This window comes from Rhinatrema bivittatum, chromosome 8 (genome assembly GCF_901001135.1).
Source record: "Rhinatrema bivittatum chromosome 8, aRhiBiv1.1, whole genome shotgun sequence".
In the NCBI taxonomy this organism is placed as follows: Eukaryota; Metazoa; Chordata; class Amphibia; order Gymnophiona; family Rhinatrematidae; genus Rhinatrema; species Rhinatrema bivittatum.
The window spans coordinates 7,061,417-7,075,548 of NC_042622.1; the positions used below are offsets into that span (position 1 = coordinate 7,061,417).

The 14,132-nt window shown below is 44.1% G+C and overlaps 1 protein-coding gene across 9 annotated transcripts in view; it reads right to left on the reverse strand.

The window, feature by feature from the left end:
• ZBTB46 (zinc finger and BTB domain containing 46) overlaps positions 1–13,907 on the reverse strand; it is a 319,443-nt gene extending 305,536 nt beyond the window's left edge. For 2 of the 9 annotated variants that reach the window (XM_029614419.1, XM_029614420.1), the window contains exon 1: positions 13,459–13,894. The gene's annotated coding sequence lies outside the window, so the exon portion shown is untranslated. Of the gene's footprint in view, positions 1–13,216; positions 13,338–13,458 lie in introns of those variants that run through there. The other 7 variants (XM_029614421.1, XM_029614417.1, XM_029614418.1 and 4 more) reach the window with 6 other exon arrangements.
• Between the last annotated feature and the right edge of the window lie 225 nt (positions 13,908–14,132).

Below are 14,132 nucleotides of genomic sequence, written 5' to 3' on the forward strand. Positions count from 1 at the left end.
AAACAAATTGTCTCCCTTACATGTGGGCTGATACAGTAAAGTCCGCGGGAGAGCAGACGAACGCCTGCTCTCCCGGCGCATGCACCGGCCCCTCGCCGGTGCGCGCGATTCAGTATGCAAATTAGGCGGCGCGGTAGAAACGGGGAAAAGGAGGCACTAGGGACACTATCGCGTCCCTAGCACCTCCTTTTTGACAGGAGCGGCGGCTGTCAGCGGGTTTGACAGCCAATGCTCAATTTTGCTGGCGTCAGTTCTCGAGCCCGCTGACAGCTACGGGCTCGGAAACCGGACGCCGGCAAAATTGAGCGTCCTGTTTTCGGCCCGACAGCTGCGGGCCGAATTCAAATTTTTTTTATTTTTTTTACTCTTCGGGACCTCCAACTTAATATCGCCATGATATTAAGTCAGAAGGTGCACAGAAAAGCAGTTTTACTGCTTTTCTGTGCACTTTCCCTAGTGCCGGAAGAAATTAGCGCCGACCTTTGGGTCGGCGCTAATTTCTGAAAGTAAAATGTGCGGCTTGGCTGCACATTTTACTCTCTGTATCCCGCGCGCATACCCAATAGGGCCATCAACATGCATTTGCATGTTGAGGGCGCTACTAGGTGCCGCGGGTTGGACGCGTGTTTTCCTCCCCTTACTGAATAAGGGGTAAGGGAAAACGCGCATCCAATAGCAGGCTAACAGTGCGCTCCGGAGTGCACTGTACTGTATCGGCCTGATGGTAAGTTAGCCGATTTGTCCTCGTCCCTGATGGAACGTGCTCGGAGCCAGGCCATACGTCGTGCTGCGATAGACGCTGCTGAGGTACACGAGGCGGCATCAAATCCCTCAAACTGTCTGCAAGAGATGCCTGGTGGCCTCCTCCATGTCTCGGATTAGGTCCGGGGTTTCAGAAGTGGGTTCCAAAACTTGGAACATGTCCTTCACGCGTTGGATCAACTCGTAGATGTACTGTACTATATAAAATTGGTGATGATCCTGGCTGCCAGAACTGAAGACTGAAAAGCTTGCTTCGCAAAGTCATCCAAGGATCTCAGGTCCCTTCCCGGGGGTGCTGCAGAGTGAAGTTTGGATTTTTTGGCCTTCGCCATGGCGGCTCCACGACGATGGAAGCATTTGGTAATTGAGGGGTAACATAATACGGGGACGGTTGCATCTTATATTTGAGGTCCGTCTTCCGAGACACGGCAGGGAGTGTGAAGTGTGTCTCCCAGGATTTTTCTAAACCGGATTGATACCTCATGTGCGGGTAGCGTGGTGGGTTCTGATGGTAGGTCAAAAATCTTTAAGAGGCCAAGGGTGTCCGTCCTCGGGTCCGGCACTTTTTGGATTTGTATGTTCAGTGCCTTACCCATCTTATCCAAAAACTTTGGATATGTTAAGTTCTCCGGTGGGGAGTAAGGTTCCCCAGGTCATTCTCCCGGATCGGAGGGGTATCCCGTGGAGGAATCAGAGGATGTCGTAGGGACCACTGGAGAGACTGGTCGAATAATGGGTTCTGGTGCGGGTGATACCCCTGGTGACAGCGGGGGTTGGGCCGGCGAAGACGGCAACCTGGATCTTGAGGGCAATTTGTGAGTGGAGGGACATGGAGATTGTCCATCCCCACTCGGCGAGGAACCTGGCATATGGAAGGAAGCTTGCATGATCTCATAGAAGCCTGAGAAAGCCATGGACAAATTAAAGAAGGCTTCTTTTGTTTGGGGAGGCATCGGAGGGCGAGGCGAAGCCGAGGGGCATCCTGGTGGTACCGCCGCTTTAATGTCCAAGTTTGGCAGTGGTGAGAGATTACGAGTCACCGGGCAGTGTTTGATAATTTTCGTTTTTTCGAGAGGGGCTCCTGTAGCACATCCCCTGTGGACCTGTGGTGCGACGCAGAGGAGAGGTCTGAGAAAACCTGGAGGGATGGCTAGGAAGATCCCGAGGAGACAGATGTAACATGTGGGTGTGCCTCGCTCTCGGACGGAGGCGAAGACCCGGAGCAGCTTGGGTGTGCACTAGTCGGCGCCCCCTGTGGGCTGTGTCGTTCTGTAAGCAGCTTTCAGTCCTGGCATCGATGTTTGCGTCGCTGGGAGCAAGTGTATGGGAGACATCCTGTGTGTTTTCAGGTGCTCCTGCGTCAATATGCGGGGCGAGCATCGATGATCTTTCCACCGGTGTCGACACATGTTTCCTTTTCTCGTGCGTCTTCGCGGCGGGTGCCATCTTCGAGGGTCGCTTCTGCGTCGAGCGTCATTAGACTAGATGTGCTCTGTCTCGGTGCCGATGAGGGTGGGCCGTGCATCTGCGCCAATGAGGCGTTTCACGACACCGGCGTACCATATGGCTTGATCGAAGCCTCAGTTTGCGGCGCGAGTTTTTTGGCTGTCCGGCTCACCGACGCCACTGATGCGTCACGACCGTGGCGGTCGGCGGCCTCGAGGCCTGTTGTGTTTGGGCTTCTTCCTGTGCTCCGTGCCCGACCTGGCTGTCGCCAGTTCCAAGGACGACGCTCAATCATTTGTGGGGGCGTCAGGCCTCCGAGGATGGAGCATAAGAGCCTTGTCTATGGTCCGTCAGCGCTGTCATCTTTTCGTGCCGCTGACGACGCGTCCTGGGGGACATTTTGCCGCACAGCGGGCAGGTCTGCATCGGGTGGTCTGGGCCCAGACACAAATAGCAGCAGTCATGTCCATCCGTGATGGACATGACATTGCCGCAGGGGCACAGTTTAAAACCCGATGGCCGTCCTCCCTCTCTCCTACCGTGTTCTCTCATGTTTTTGGCGATTTTTGTCATTTTTTGAAGTTTTTTCACTTCAGAGCTGAGGAGGCCTGAAGCTCCACGTGCGATCCCGCACGCGGAAAAACAGACTGAGGAGAGTCGATTCCAGCGCGGGAACTCACGCGCAGCCTCAGAGCAAAGCTCTGACATCACTTTGAAGCTCCGCCTCCCAGGCCTGATTGACAGTTCCCATGACAGCATGGCTAAATCAGTCCTATCGACGGGAAAAGAAAATATTTCTACAGGAAACCCAATGCCAGCCACTATTACTGATCTCTCTGCTTTTTTGGAAACATCTGGAGATGACCATGTTGAATATCATGGGACTCGTCAGTTTTGTTTTCCCATCTGATCATGATTTAATTTTAAGGCTTGAAAATTTGAAGCTTGACGAACAGGGTTTACCCTGTATAGTTAAGCAAATTTTTCTAAAGCCCCCACAGGCGCTTAGACCACGTTCTGAAAATCAGGCTGAGATTATGGAGAATTTGACTGGATACCTAGAAGATTCCTCAACAGAACTGTGTGATAGAGCAACTCTTCTAGTTACCTTTGCAACTGTGCAAGATATGGGAATTGTGATGAAAAATTTCTTTAAAAAAATATCTCAACTCCATTTTATGGAGCTGGGGTGAGAATTTTCCCAGACCTTGCTCGTGTTACACAGCAAAGGAGAAGGGAATTTTTTATTTTCAGATCACAAGTTAAAAGTTTGGGATATTCTTATGTTTTGAGATATCCAAGCAGATGCATTATAAAACAAAAAGATGAATGTTTTGTTTTTCATTATCCAGAGCAACTCAAATCATTTGTAAATGCTAGGGTGATTTCTGTAATTTCCCCTAGCAAGCACTAAGTGGGATCTAGAATAATTTGTGTTACCAATAATGCTAAGCCGTTCCTTAATTATAACAAGAAAATGTAGGATTGCCTGAGTATAACTCCTAAAATCTGTCTCCTCAGTATTTCTTTGTAGAGGATTCTGGCCAACTGTATTGATTCTGGATATATATGTTTGTATAATTTATGTATTTACCGATAAGGCTGTATCCTATTTTCTTTAGTAAGTTTTGTCTTACTTTAAAATTTTTGAAAATCACAATAAAGATTAAATTATAAAAAAAAAAAAAAAAAATTTGTTTTGAAATAATATCTGACATTTGCAAGGAAATTTTTTTTTTAAAAAGTAGCTCCAATATTTAACACAGGTTGTTTTAAAGACAAAAATAGTTTCCTCCGTGCCTGTGTCGCACGGGAGACATCGGGAAAGACTTGTATTCTTTGATCACAAAAATTACAATCTTTATTTTGAAAATATTTAAGGAAAAACAAGTCTTTATCCCGTTTCAAGGAAAAGGAGACTAACAATGTTGCTCTTGAATTTATCAAGTCCAAGGAGTCTTCCAAAAAAGTAGACACTCCTGGGCTCTCTAACACATCAACTCCACCCTCCTGAGTATGCAACGTCTTTCTCTTAGGTAAATAATATAATCTCGAAAGTAATGGTATTCTCTCTACTTCAAATAACAAAATTTCAGTCATTTTTTATATAACTCATCAGCTGATAGTAAATTGGGAAGTTCAGTAATGTAAGATTACAAGATCTTATTTCATTCTCCAACATTTCAATCCTACTATACAATATCATGTTATCTTAAATTGCAGACTGTAAATGTATCCTCCATTAATTTACTACTGGGTTCAATTTTGCAACTTCCTTCTCTAACCTCTCAGTCCTATCCAATTCCTCAAATTTTTCTTTAGATTCTACAGAAAATGTATGCACATTGGATATAAAACCTGACATTTTCTTGTCTATTTTAGCAGATAATTTCCATACATCCAATAGAGTCACATTCTCTGGCTAAACATTACTTTCTTCCCCTTCATTTCTTATTTCAGGAATTATAGGTGGACATTTAACCTTATTATCGCTGTCAGTTGCCTCGCCACCCAAAACTACTTCCGATTGTATAGTCCGTTCTGGTGGGAGTCCATCACCTCTTTGGGTATGTATCACTCCAACCGAGGGAACTATAACTTCATTAGCTGCCGATGCTACTTCCAGTACGGGTTGTAGGGGAGATTGTATAGCCCTGGGACTTCGGGAGGCTCCTAAATAGGTATTCCCCTCCAATATATCCCCAACGACAGACTCACCCGCATACACAACGTGGGAGTCCATCGGGCCAATTCTCTTTGTCATGGGAGTTGTAGGCGAGGAGGCATAAGTTTTGGATTTTCTTTTCCTTCCCATAATTTTCACCTAGGGGTGCGCCTCTTTGGCGCGCGGCTTCGGCTGCACGCCACTGTGCCCTTACTTTTAAGCTGTCCCGGGGCACTCACAGATGACGTCACGGTCAGCGGGGTTCCGCCCCTCCTGTCCGGGCCCTCCCCTCTCTCGACCAGGAGAAAGGTTTTACTCTCAAAGCTACCCGTAAGTAGCAACTGCAGTTGAGGATTCCCGGCATGCAGACCTCTCTCCCCTCTCCTCCAAATGTGTTGTGAAATTTAATAACACCAGATATGTTTTCTTTGAACCTCCTCAATTGAGGCTTTTCCTTGATTTGCATACTCCATCTGATATCACTTGCTAATTTGGTTACAGTATAAAACATTTGCGCACAATGATCCTTGGTTTTCCCATATTTCCTTGTACTTGGGTCTATGATCTTTGATGATTTTGTTGTAAAATTTCTCTTTTCCTTTGTAATGCAATTTCCTATACTCCATATGACCCTGTTTTCACTGACACGCTTGTGTGCTATCTAGCTTTGTTAAAATTCAATACAAAAAAAAAGGTTTGGACGAGTCCATAAATTATGGGGAAATCCATTGCTTATCCTGGGATAAGCAGCATGGAATCTATCAACCTTGTTGGATCCTATCAGGTATTTGTGACCTGGATTGGCCACTGCTGGAAACAGGATACTGGGCTTGTGGACCTTTGATCTGATTCAGTATGGAAAATCTTATGAGCTTAAGGCAAGCTACATTTCAGGTATAATAGGCATGCCCAAGTCCTGAGGCAATGGAAGGTGAACTGGGAGAAACAAGATTTGATCCCTGATTTCCCTGGTTCTCCGCCTACCATTCTAACCATTACGCTACTCCTCCAGCCTATCAACATCAAACCTTATGTTGCAACATCAGATCGGCACAAAACTAAACAATTAATATAGATCTGGCATTCTATAAAAAAAAGAATAGAAACCCAATAATTTCTCAGGCTCATCCAATACCTGATGTGTTTGATGTATGCATGCCTTTTCAAAATGATTCTTTCCATAAACTATTACAGAAATCGTAACACAGCAATGATAGCAGAATAAGACCAAATAGCCCATCCAGTGGCTAATGGTAGATATTTTTTTTTTTTATAAATCTTTAGCTACACACAAAATTAAAATTACACTTTAACAAAAAGTCTAGGATTATAATACTGACTTAAGGTGCAAGTATGACAAACCCTTTTTTCAGTGACTATATTATATATATACTACTCAACAGCATATATATGAAAAAAGTGTTTGTCATACTTGCACCTTAAGTCAGTATTAAGATCTACAGTTCGTGTGTACAGACTTATCACTTCTGCCGGCCTATACTTCTGTTAAAAAGACAGAAAAGAAAATGAATAAAGCACCATTCAGGTTCTTTTAAGATTAATATAATATATATTATATTTTTATTTTTCTTATATTATATTTTAATTTATCTTAAAAGAACCTGAATGGTTCTTTATTCATTTTCTGTCTTCTTTTTAACAGAAGTATAGGCCAGCAGAAGTGGTACAGAAATTATATACTCATTTGCAGTATAAGGTTATTAAATTTGAATTTTCACACACTCACATATCAGATGCTACCTTCAACTGGAATGCTTAACTATGTTGGTACCAAGAATAAAGCATTTTTTTAAGCCACATGAAGATACAAAATATACACATTTAGATTCAAACCACCAATGATGCTGAGTGATTAATATAAGCCTCTTAGGAAAAAGTGAACAAATCAGACCTGCGCTTCACCACATCAGACTTGTTCATATATTATTAGCTGGACATTGCTGAATATCATCAGTGTCCCCTAAAGTTTCACCACACCCCAGAATGTCCCCAACCCCAGCTCCTCTTATGCAGGTACATTTTCTCCAAGCAACCCTTTACCTGATCAAATTTTACCCACTGACAAATAAAGATTTGTCCAGGTAACATCAAACCTTAGAGCAGGGGTCATCCCTGAAAACCACAAATAGGCCAGGTTTCCAGGATATTCACAATGAATATGCCCAAGATAGATATGCATACAACATAGGCCTGTGTGTAGCTCTCAAGGACCTAAAGTTAGCCATTTCTGACCTAGAGTTTCCAGCATGATAGTAAGTCAGAATTAATTCATTCTTTCCTCACACCATGCAAATGCTTTCCAAAATCTAATATGTTCCCCCCTTACTCAATAAAGTACTATAATTTAAATAAAGACTACAATACTCCAGTAAACAAAATATATTAGCATACACCACTAGCCACCAAAAAAAAAAATAAAATAAAATCTTCAATTTATTAATCCAAAAATGTGATTATAAAGAAAAGATAACGCATTCTTGGTTTACTAATGTTTTAAATCCATGACAGGTTCTCATTACACCACACAAACCAATGCAGGTTTTCAGAATACCGAAATCTACAGCATGTGAAATCTACCTTATAAATGGGCTCTGACCAACGGACCGCAAATGCGCAGTAGAGAGCAGCTCTACCTCGCATGCGCGGGCACGTCGGTCAGAGCGGAGCATGCCCGAAAAAAAATGGCGCTGGGAGGAGCAGGAGCGGCAGCAGTAGCGGTGGCGGCACGCGCAAGGCAGGGCACCCCGGAGATCTTCCGTCTGCCGGTTGTGGATGAGCTGAGAGGGGGAGTGACTGAGGGGATGGAGGAGAGAGTAGGGGAGGGAGGAGAGAGTGAGGGGAGGGGGAGGGAGGGAGAAGGAGAATGAGTGGGAAGGAAATGGACAGAAAAAAAATTTTTAAATGTAGCCCGTTGTTACAGGCTTAACGGCTAGTCTTTCTAGATAAGATGCAAATCATGGGCTGGACTCAGTTTATAACCAAACCCACTCAAAGCAGGTCACATTCTTGATTTAGTTTTCGCCAATCACAATAACTGCATAATCAATACTTCCCACAAGGTATTACCTTGGTCTGATCACCAGCTAATAAAAGCAGAAGTAACTCTCCTCGCCACATAGCAAACAAACGCGCATAATAATCAATTTTTCACATACAGAAAAAGGAGATAGAACTGGAAATACTTGAAGAAACAATTAAAAAGAAAATAAATGAATTTGATCACGATAACACCTCCTCATCCTTTGACTCCAGGGATAAAATCATTAATGGAATAGAGGGCACCCTATGCCCAATCCAGAAAAAAATGTTCCAAAATGAAGGCAACCAACTAACAAAGAAACTTTGGTACAACGAAGAACTAAGACATACCAAACAGAGACTGAGAAAATCTGACAAGCAATGGAAGAAATGCAAATCTACAGTTTCTCTAGAAAAATACAAATCCCAATTAACTAAATACCATGAACAAATCAAAGCAAAAAAAAATACTACACAAAACAAATTCATGGGGTAATATTTAATTCCAAATTACTCTTCAAAACAGTTAAAAACCTAATCAAGGATCCATTTTCCTCCATCTCTAGTTACTATGAGTTTTCAAAGAATTCATGCAACAATATGCCAAATTGCTGCTAAACAAAATTAATATAAAAACAATTCTCCACCAGCTCATCAACAATAGAGCCTGAAGAAAAATCCAATCAAGTGCAATGGAACTCATTTGACCCAGTATCGAAATTTGGAATAAACCAAATAACTAAAATGAAGCCTGCCACCCACCCATTGAATCCTATCCCTATAAGTACTCTGAAAACAGTAAACAGCATAATAACGCCAATTTTCACAACCATAATAAGCCACTCGTTAGCAGAAGGACTGGTCTCCAATAAGGCAAAACAAGCTGTAATCAAACCAATACTAAAAAATAAAACTGGCAGAATAGACAATTGGGACAATTACAGACCAATATCCAACCTTCCTTTCATCGCTAAAGTACTGGAAAAAGCAGTATTAATGCAATTAGAGACTCACCTAGAAGACAATAATATTAAACCTGAACCAATTCAGATTCAAGAAAAACCGCTCAACAGAAACTCTACTCATCTCCTTAGCCAACCCTGTACTCCAGGGGTTAGACAACAATGAATCATACGTCCTAGAGCATCATTTGACACAGTTGACCACTCCCTGCTATGCCACCAACAGAGAAACTGGAATAGACGGAAATGTCAACAAATAGTTCTTCTCCTTCCTAAAAGATAGGACATTTCAAGTCAAATTGACAAACAAATATCAGACACCTTCCCAATTGATACAGGTATCCCCCCACGGTTCAGCTCTCTCGGCCAGTCTTTTCAACATTTGCTGCCTGTTTGCACACTACTGGCACATCTAGGAATCAACCTCTACATATATGCAGATGGCATTCAATTCTTCATCCCTTTCGACAAAACGTGAAAATACTGTGTAGTCTCTGTCAACATACATAAAGGAAATACAACAAAAACTCAACTGAAACTCTAAACTCCCCCCCAAAAAAAAACAAAAAACTGAAATTGTGTCATTAAGGAGAGATATGATAATCAAACCACCAACACACTAGACCTAGGCATTATTATTACTCCCTCAGATCAAGTATGAGAATTGGGAATACAAATCAATGAGAACTTCACCATGAAAAACATAAGCAAATTATTAAAAACAGGATACACCAAGCTGAGAATATTACACCGACTGAAACCTCTACTAACAATACAGGATTTCCTTGTTCGATGTAAACCGAGTTGATTTGATTTGTATCAAGAAATTTGGTATATAAAAGCCTTTAATAAATAATAAATAAATTTCCGCACTGTCTTACAAACACTAATATTTAAACTTATACCACTCCAACTCCCTATTACTAGGTCTACCTTCAAGCTTAATAAAACCACTACAGCTACTCCAAAATGCCTCTGCTAGACTATTACTAGGAACCAGGCAATTTGACCGCATCACCCCCTCACTGATGGCACTGCACTGGCTTCCTGTACTATCTAGGATTCATTATAAAATATTAGCCCTAATTTTCAATATCATCAACAATTCTGACCCATGCTTATTAGGAGTGACACTTCAACATTATGCACCACAGAGAACCCTAAGATCACAAAAACAAAAGACTTCTAATAGTGCCTTCTACTCAGAACACACAATGAACTCAAATAAGAGAAGAGACCAACTGTTTTCCATAGCAGGCCCCAAGTTGTGAAACGCCCTTCCAGAGTCATTACGCCAGATGACAGAAAAAAAGAATTTCAAACTTGAATTGAAAACATGGCTCTTTAGAAAAGCTTATATGATTTAACATAAAACACCAATACACTGAAAACCTCATCATCAACACAAGAGACAATGATAGCGAAGTGAGAAATAAGTAATGATTGATATTTAGGTAGTTTAATTAGAATCAGCATTTGTTGTAACGCCAACTTTGAAAATATACGAATATGAAGTCTATAAATCACTGTCATATTAACCAAGAATATATACGAACATGAATAAGTACATATATCTGATATGGTTTTGACCTAGATTATGAATGCTGGCACAGAATGCAATTGTTAAACAAGATTATAAACAATGATTTTATAAACCACTGTGATCTTATACTGGATCAACAGTATATAAAATGCCTAAATAAATATGCATGAGTTGGATTTGTGTTCACTGCTTCCACCGTATGCAGATCTCATGCTTATTCACTGTGGATATCCTGAAAACCGGACTAGCCAGAGGACTAGCCAGAATTCTAGGTCAGTACTTCTCAACCCAGAGGACTGGGTTGAGAAGTACTGACCTAGAATTCTGGTCCCTTTGACATGGTTATCAATGAGTGATGGGTCTGTGGTTTTACGCAGTAACTAAAAGAGCACACTAAATATTCTGAGATTGGAGGACTTATTTAATCACAAAAAGTCCTTACTGACTAAGCTTTTAACTCCCACACATATGGTCCGATACAGTAAACCGCGCGGGAGAGCCAGCGAGCGCCCGCTCTCCTGGGCGCACGATTCACTAAGCAAAGGTATGCAAATTAGAGCCCACGGTAATAAGGAGGCGCTAGGGACACTAGCGTGTCCCAGCACCTCCTTATTGTCAGAAGCGGCGGCTGTTAGCAGGTTTGACAGCCAACGCTTAATTTTACCGGCATCGGTTGTCGAACTCGCTGACAGCCACAGGTTCAGAAAGAGGACGCTGGCAAAATTGAGCATCCATTTTCCAACTCGCGGGCAGATTTTTTTTTTGGGGGGGGCCTCCGACTTAATATCGCTATGATATTAAGTCGGAGGGTGTACAGCAAAGCAGTTTCTTCTGCTTTTCTGTACACTTTCCCGGTGCTGGCAGAAGTTAATTTCTGAGAGTAAAACTTGCAGCTTGGCTGCACATTTTACTTTCTGCATCACGCGGGATTAATAGGCTCATCAACATGTATTTGCATGTTGCGGGAGCTATTAGTTTCGGGGGGGGGGGGGGGGGGAGTGGCAGTGCGTTTTCCATGCGCTAGTACCCCTTACTGTATAAGGGCTAAAAATAGCATGTCGAAAACGCACTTTCAAATGGGGGCTAACGGTGCGCTCAGCCTGAGCGCACTTTACTGTATCGGCCCGACAGAATGGGAAAAAAAAACCTTTGAAAAAATGGGTCCTTAATCTGTAGTCATGCATACTTCTGAATGAGTAGAAGAACATGCCCAAACTGCTGTGTATGGGACTCATTTACAATGCTATATCACAAGTCAAACTCTGGGGGTGCTGCAGTGTTCATAGATCCTGCCAAGTGGGCATTACAGTACCTGCACAACCATGGTTTCTAGAGCCCAAGGATTGAAGAGTTACAGAATGAGCCCTGGTGCATGCCCCCCAGCAAAGAACTGTTAAATTGGGACGGAACATAAAGAGAGAAAGGGAAACTCCCTGGGTAATTATGAACAAAGGTTCATGGCACCATATCCTAATCCAGGTTTTTATTAAGCTGGAAGATCAGAAACATGGAAACAATGGCAGAAAAGGACCAAATGGTCCATCCAGTCTGCCCAGGAAGCTAATGGTAGTATCTTCTGTGCTGTGTTGATTACCTCCATGCTTATCAGTTTCATAAACCGTAAAAGACAGGGCCCCCAATTGCTGTTTGAATCCAATTCCCCGTTATGCCTTGCCAAGCCACAAATAAAAGTTAATTAAAAAAAAACCTTGTTACATATGGTTTAAAAGAAAATGCTTTCACAAAATATCCATACAAAATGCCCCAGGGAAAAAAAAAAAAAAATAGTGAAAAGTTGATCACCATCCGTATAAATCAAGTAATATTTTACACCAATGTTAAAACGCAAAACAAATCCTTTACAATAAATTACTTCTCACATGTCTCCTTTAAAAACACCTAAAATTATTCTAAGTGTGAAATTTCCAGGACTACAGTAAACACATTCATAAAGAGAATCTGAAATACTATAACCATGAAGTATCAGTTAAATTCAGTTCCTAAAAAATACTAAACCATTAAAATTCTGAAACCGAACGAAAAAGGGAATATTTTAGATCTACTACAAAAGTAAGGTATTGGAATATGAACACACTTGTATTAGCTATTACACAGGAAACCTACCAAAAGGTAAATATTTGAAGGGGGATTTTTTTTAACTGGTACAACAGCAAGAGCAGGTTAGATTTGCAATCTAGATGTCTGCAACATTACAGTTTGTTGAACAGCTTTTGTAATTGGTGATTTTTTAAAAGGCACTACTGATCCAACCGTGTCAAATGACCAAATCAGGCCGCTCTTCATTAGAAAAACGATAGTTCAGTTGTGTTTACAAAAAGTGATTTAACATTTCCTTTACCACTGCCTAAGAAACGTCAAGAGCACGTGAATTATGCACCCGCATTTGCAAGAGATCAGACTGCGTGAAGCATGCCACTGGGAGCTCGGCATTAGCAGCTCTCGCTTCCGGGTTACACTAACCCCGCACTGTAAATAAGATTAAAGAAACTTCGGCTTTTTCCTTGGGAGCCCGAGCCGGTAGAAGTCAGCCCCCTCTGCCTGAGCCGTAAGCTGGGAAGCGAGGAGCAGACACCGGGCCTCGGTCCTGCAAGCAGAGCCCGCCACCGTCACCGTGCGAGCGGAGGCCCCGCTGCTGAGCGAGAAGGAGCCGGCGCAGGCTGAAGGGTCAGTGCCCCTCCTCCCCCCCCCCACCTTCCCCAGCCCGCAAGTAAAATGGAGGCCGGGCCGGGCTCTCGGGGAGACAATAAGCCCGGAGAGGCCAGGCCGCCTCCGCCTTACCTGCCGCGAGCGGCGGGGGTGCTGCGGGGGCTGCCTCCCAGCCCGCACGATGGCCCGCTCGCCCCCTCTCGCGCTGCCCGCGGGCTGACTGTTGACGCAGCAGAAATTAAGCAGCTGGAAAATTCCCCTTTTGGAGGTTACAGGGGGGGGAGGGGGGAGGAAGAGGGGGAGGGGGTTAAACCCTGGCACGAGCCGCGGCTTCCCGCTCACAACCATTTACCTCCCAACCGGCGCTCACTCACCTCTTACCCCATGGAGGGAGCCGGTGCAGGCTCCTCCTCCGTCGCCGCCGCCACCGTCCTGCTGCTCCCCGACGTCCGGAGGAGGGCGGTGATGAGCGCTACTGCCGCCGCCGCCGCCGCCGCCCCCTCGGCCCCGTCTCGCGCGCTCTCTCCCTCCTTCCCAGTCCCACCGCCGGCTCTGTCTCGCGCTCTCCCTCGGGCAGGGGTCGCGCGGGCTTCGCCTGCCGCGCACGCGCAAACTCCTGTCCTCCTCGTCCTATCCTGCCGACGCCTCCTCCGCGCGCCGCCCCGCACCACGCTGGCTCACGCGCATTCCCAGGAGCCGCACCGGTCAAGTCTGGCACTCCGTCTCGCGCCGGCTCGCGCTTCAGTCTGGGGTGGGCTGTAGGCGGAGTCCGGAGACACCGCTCTCTTCGCTTGCTTTCCCTGCTGCTCATGCGCACGCCCCCATGTTTACTTCTGATTGGACAAAGACAAACTAGTGACCCACCTCTCCCCATGCCTTTCTTTTCTCCTTTGCCTGCTCCTAGTCTATGGATGTCTTCTACCTGCGTGACACCCACCAAGGCTGGTCTGATGCCGGAAGTAGGTGCATCGTGCTTTGCATTCTGGGAAATCATTTTCGGACGAGACTCCTGGAAACATAGTAGTAGATAATGGCAGAAAAATGTAAT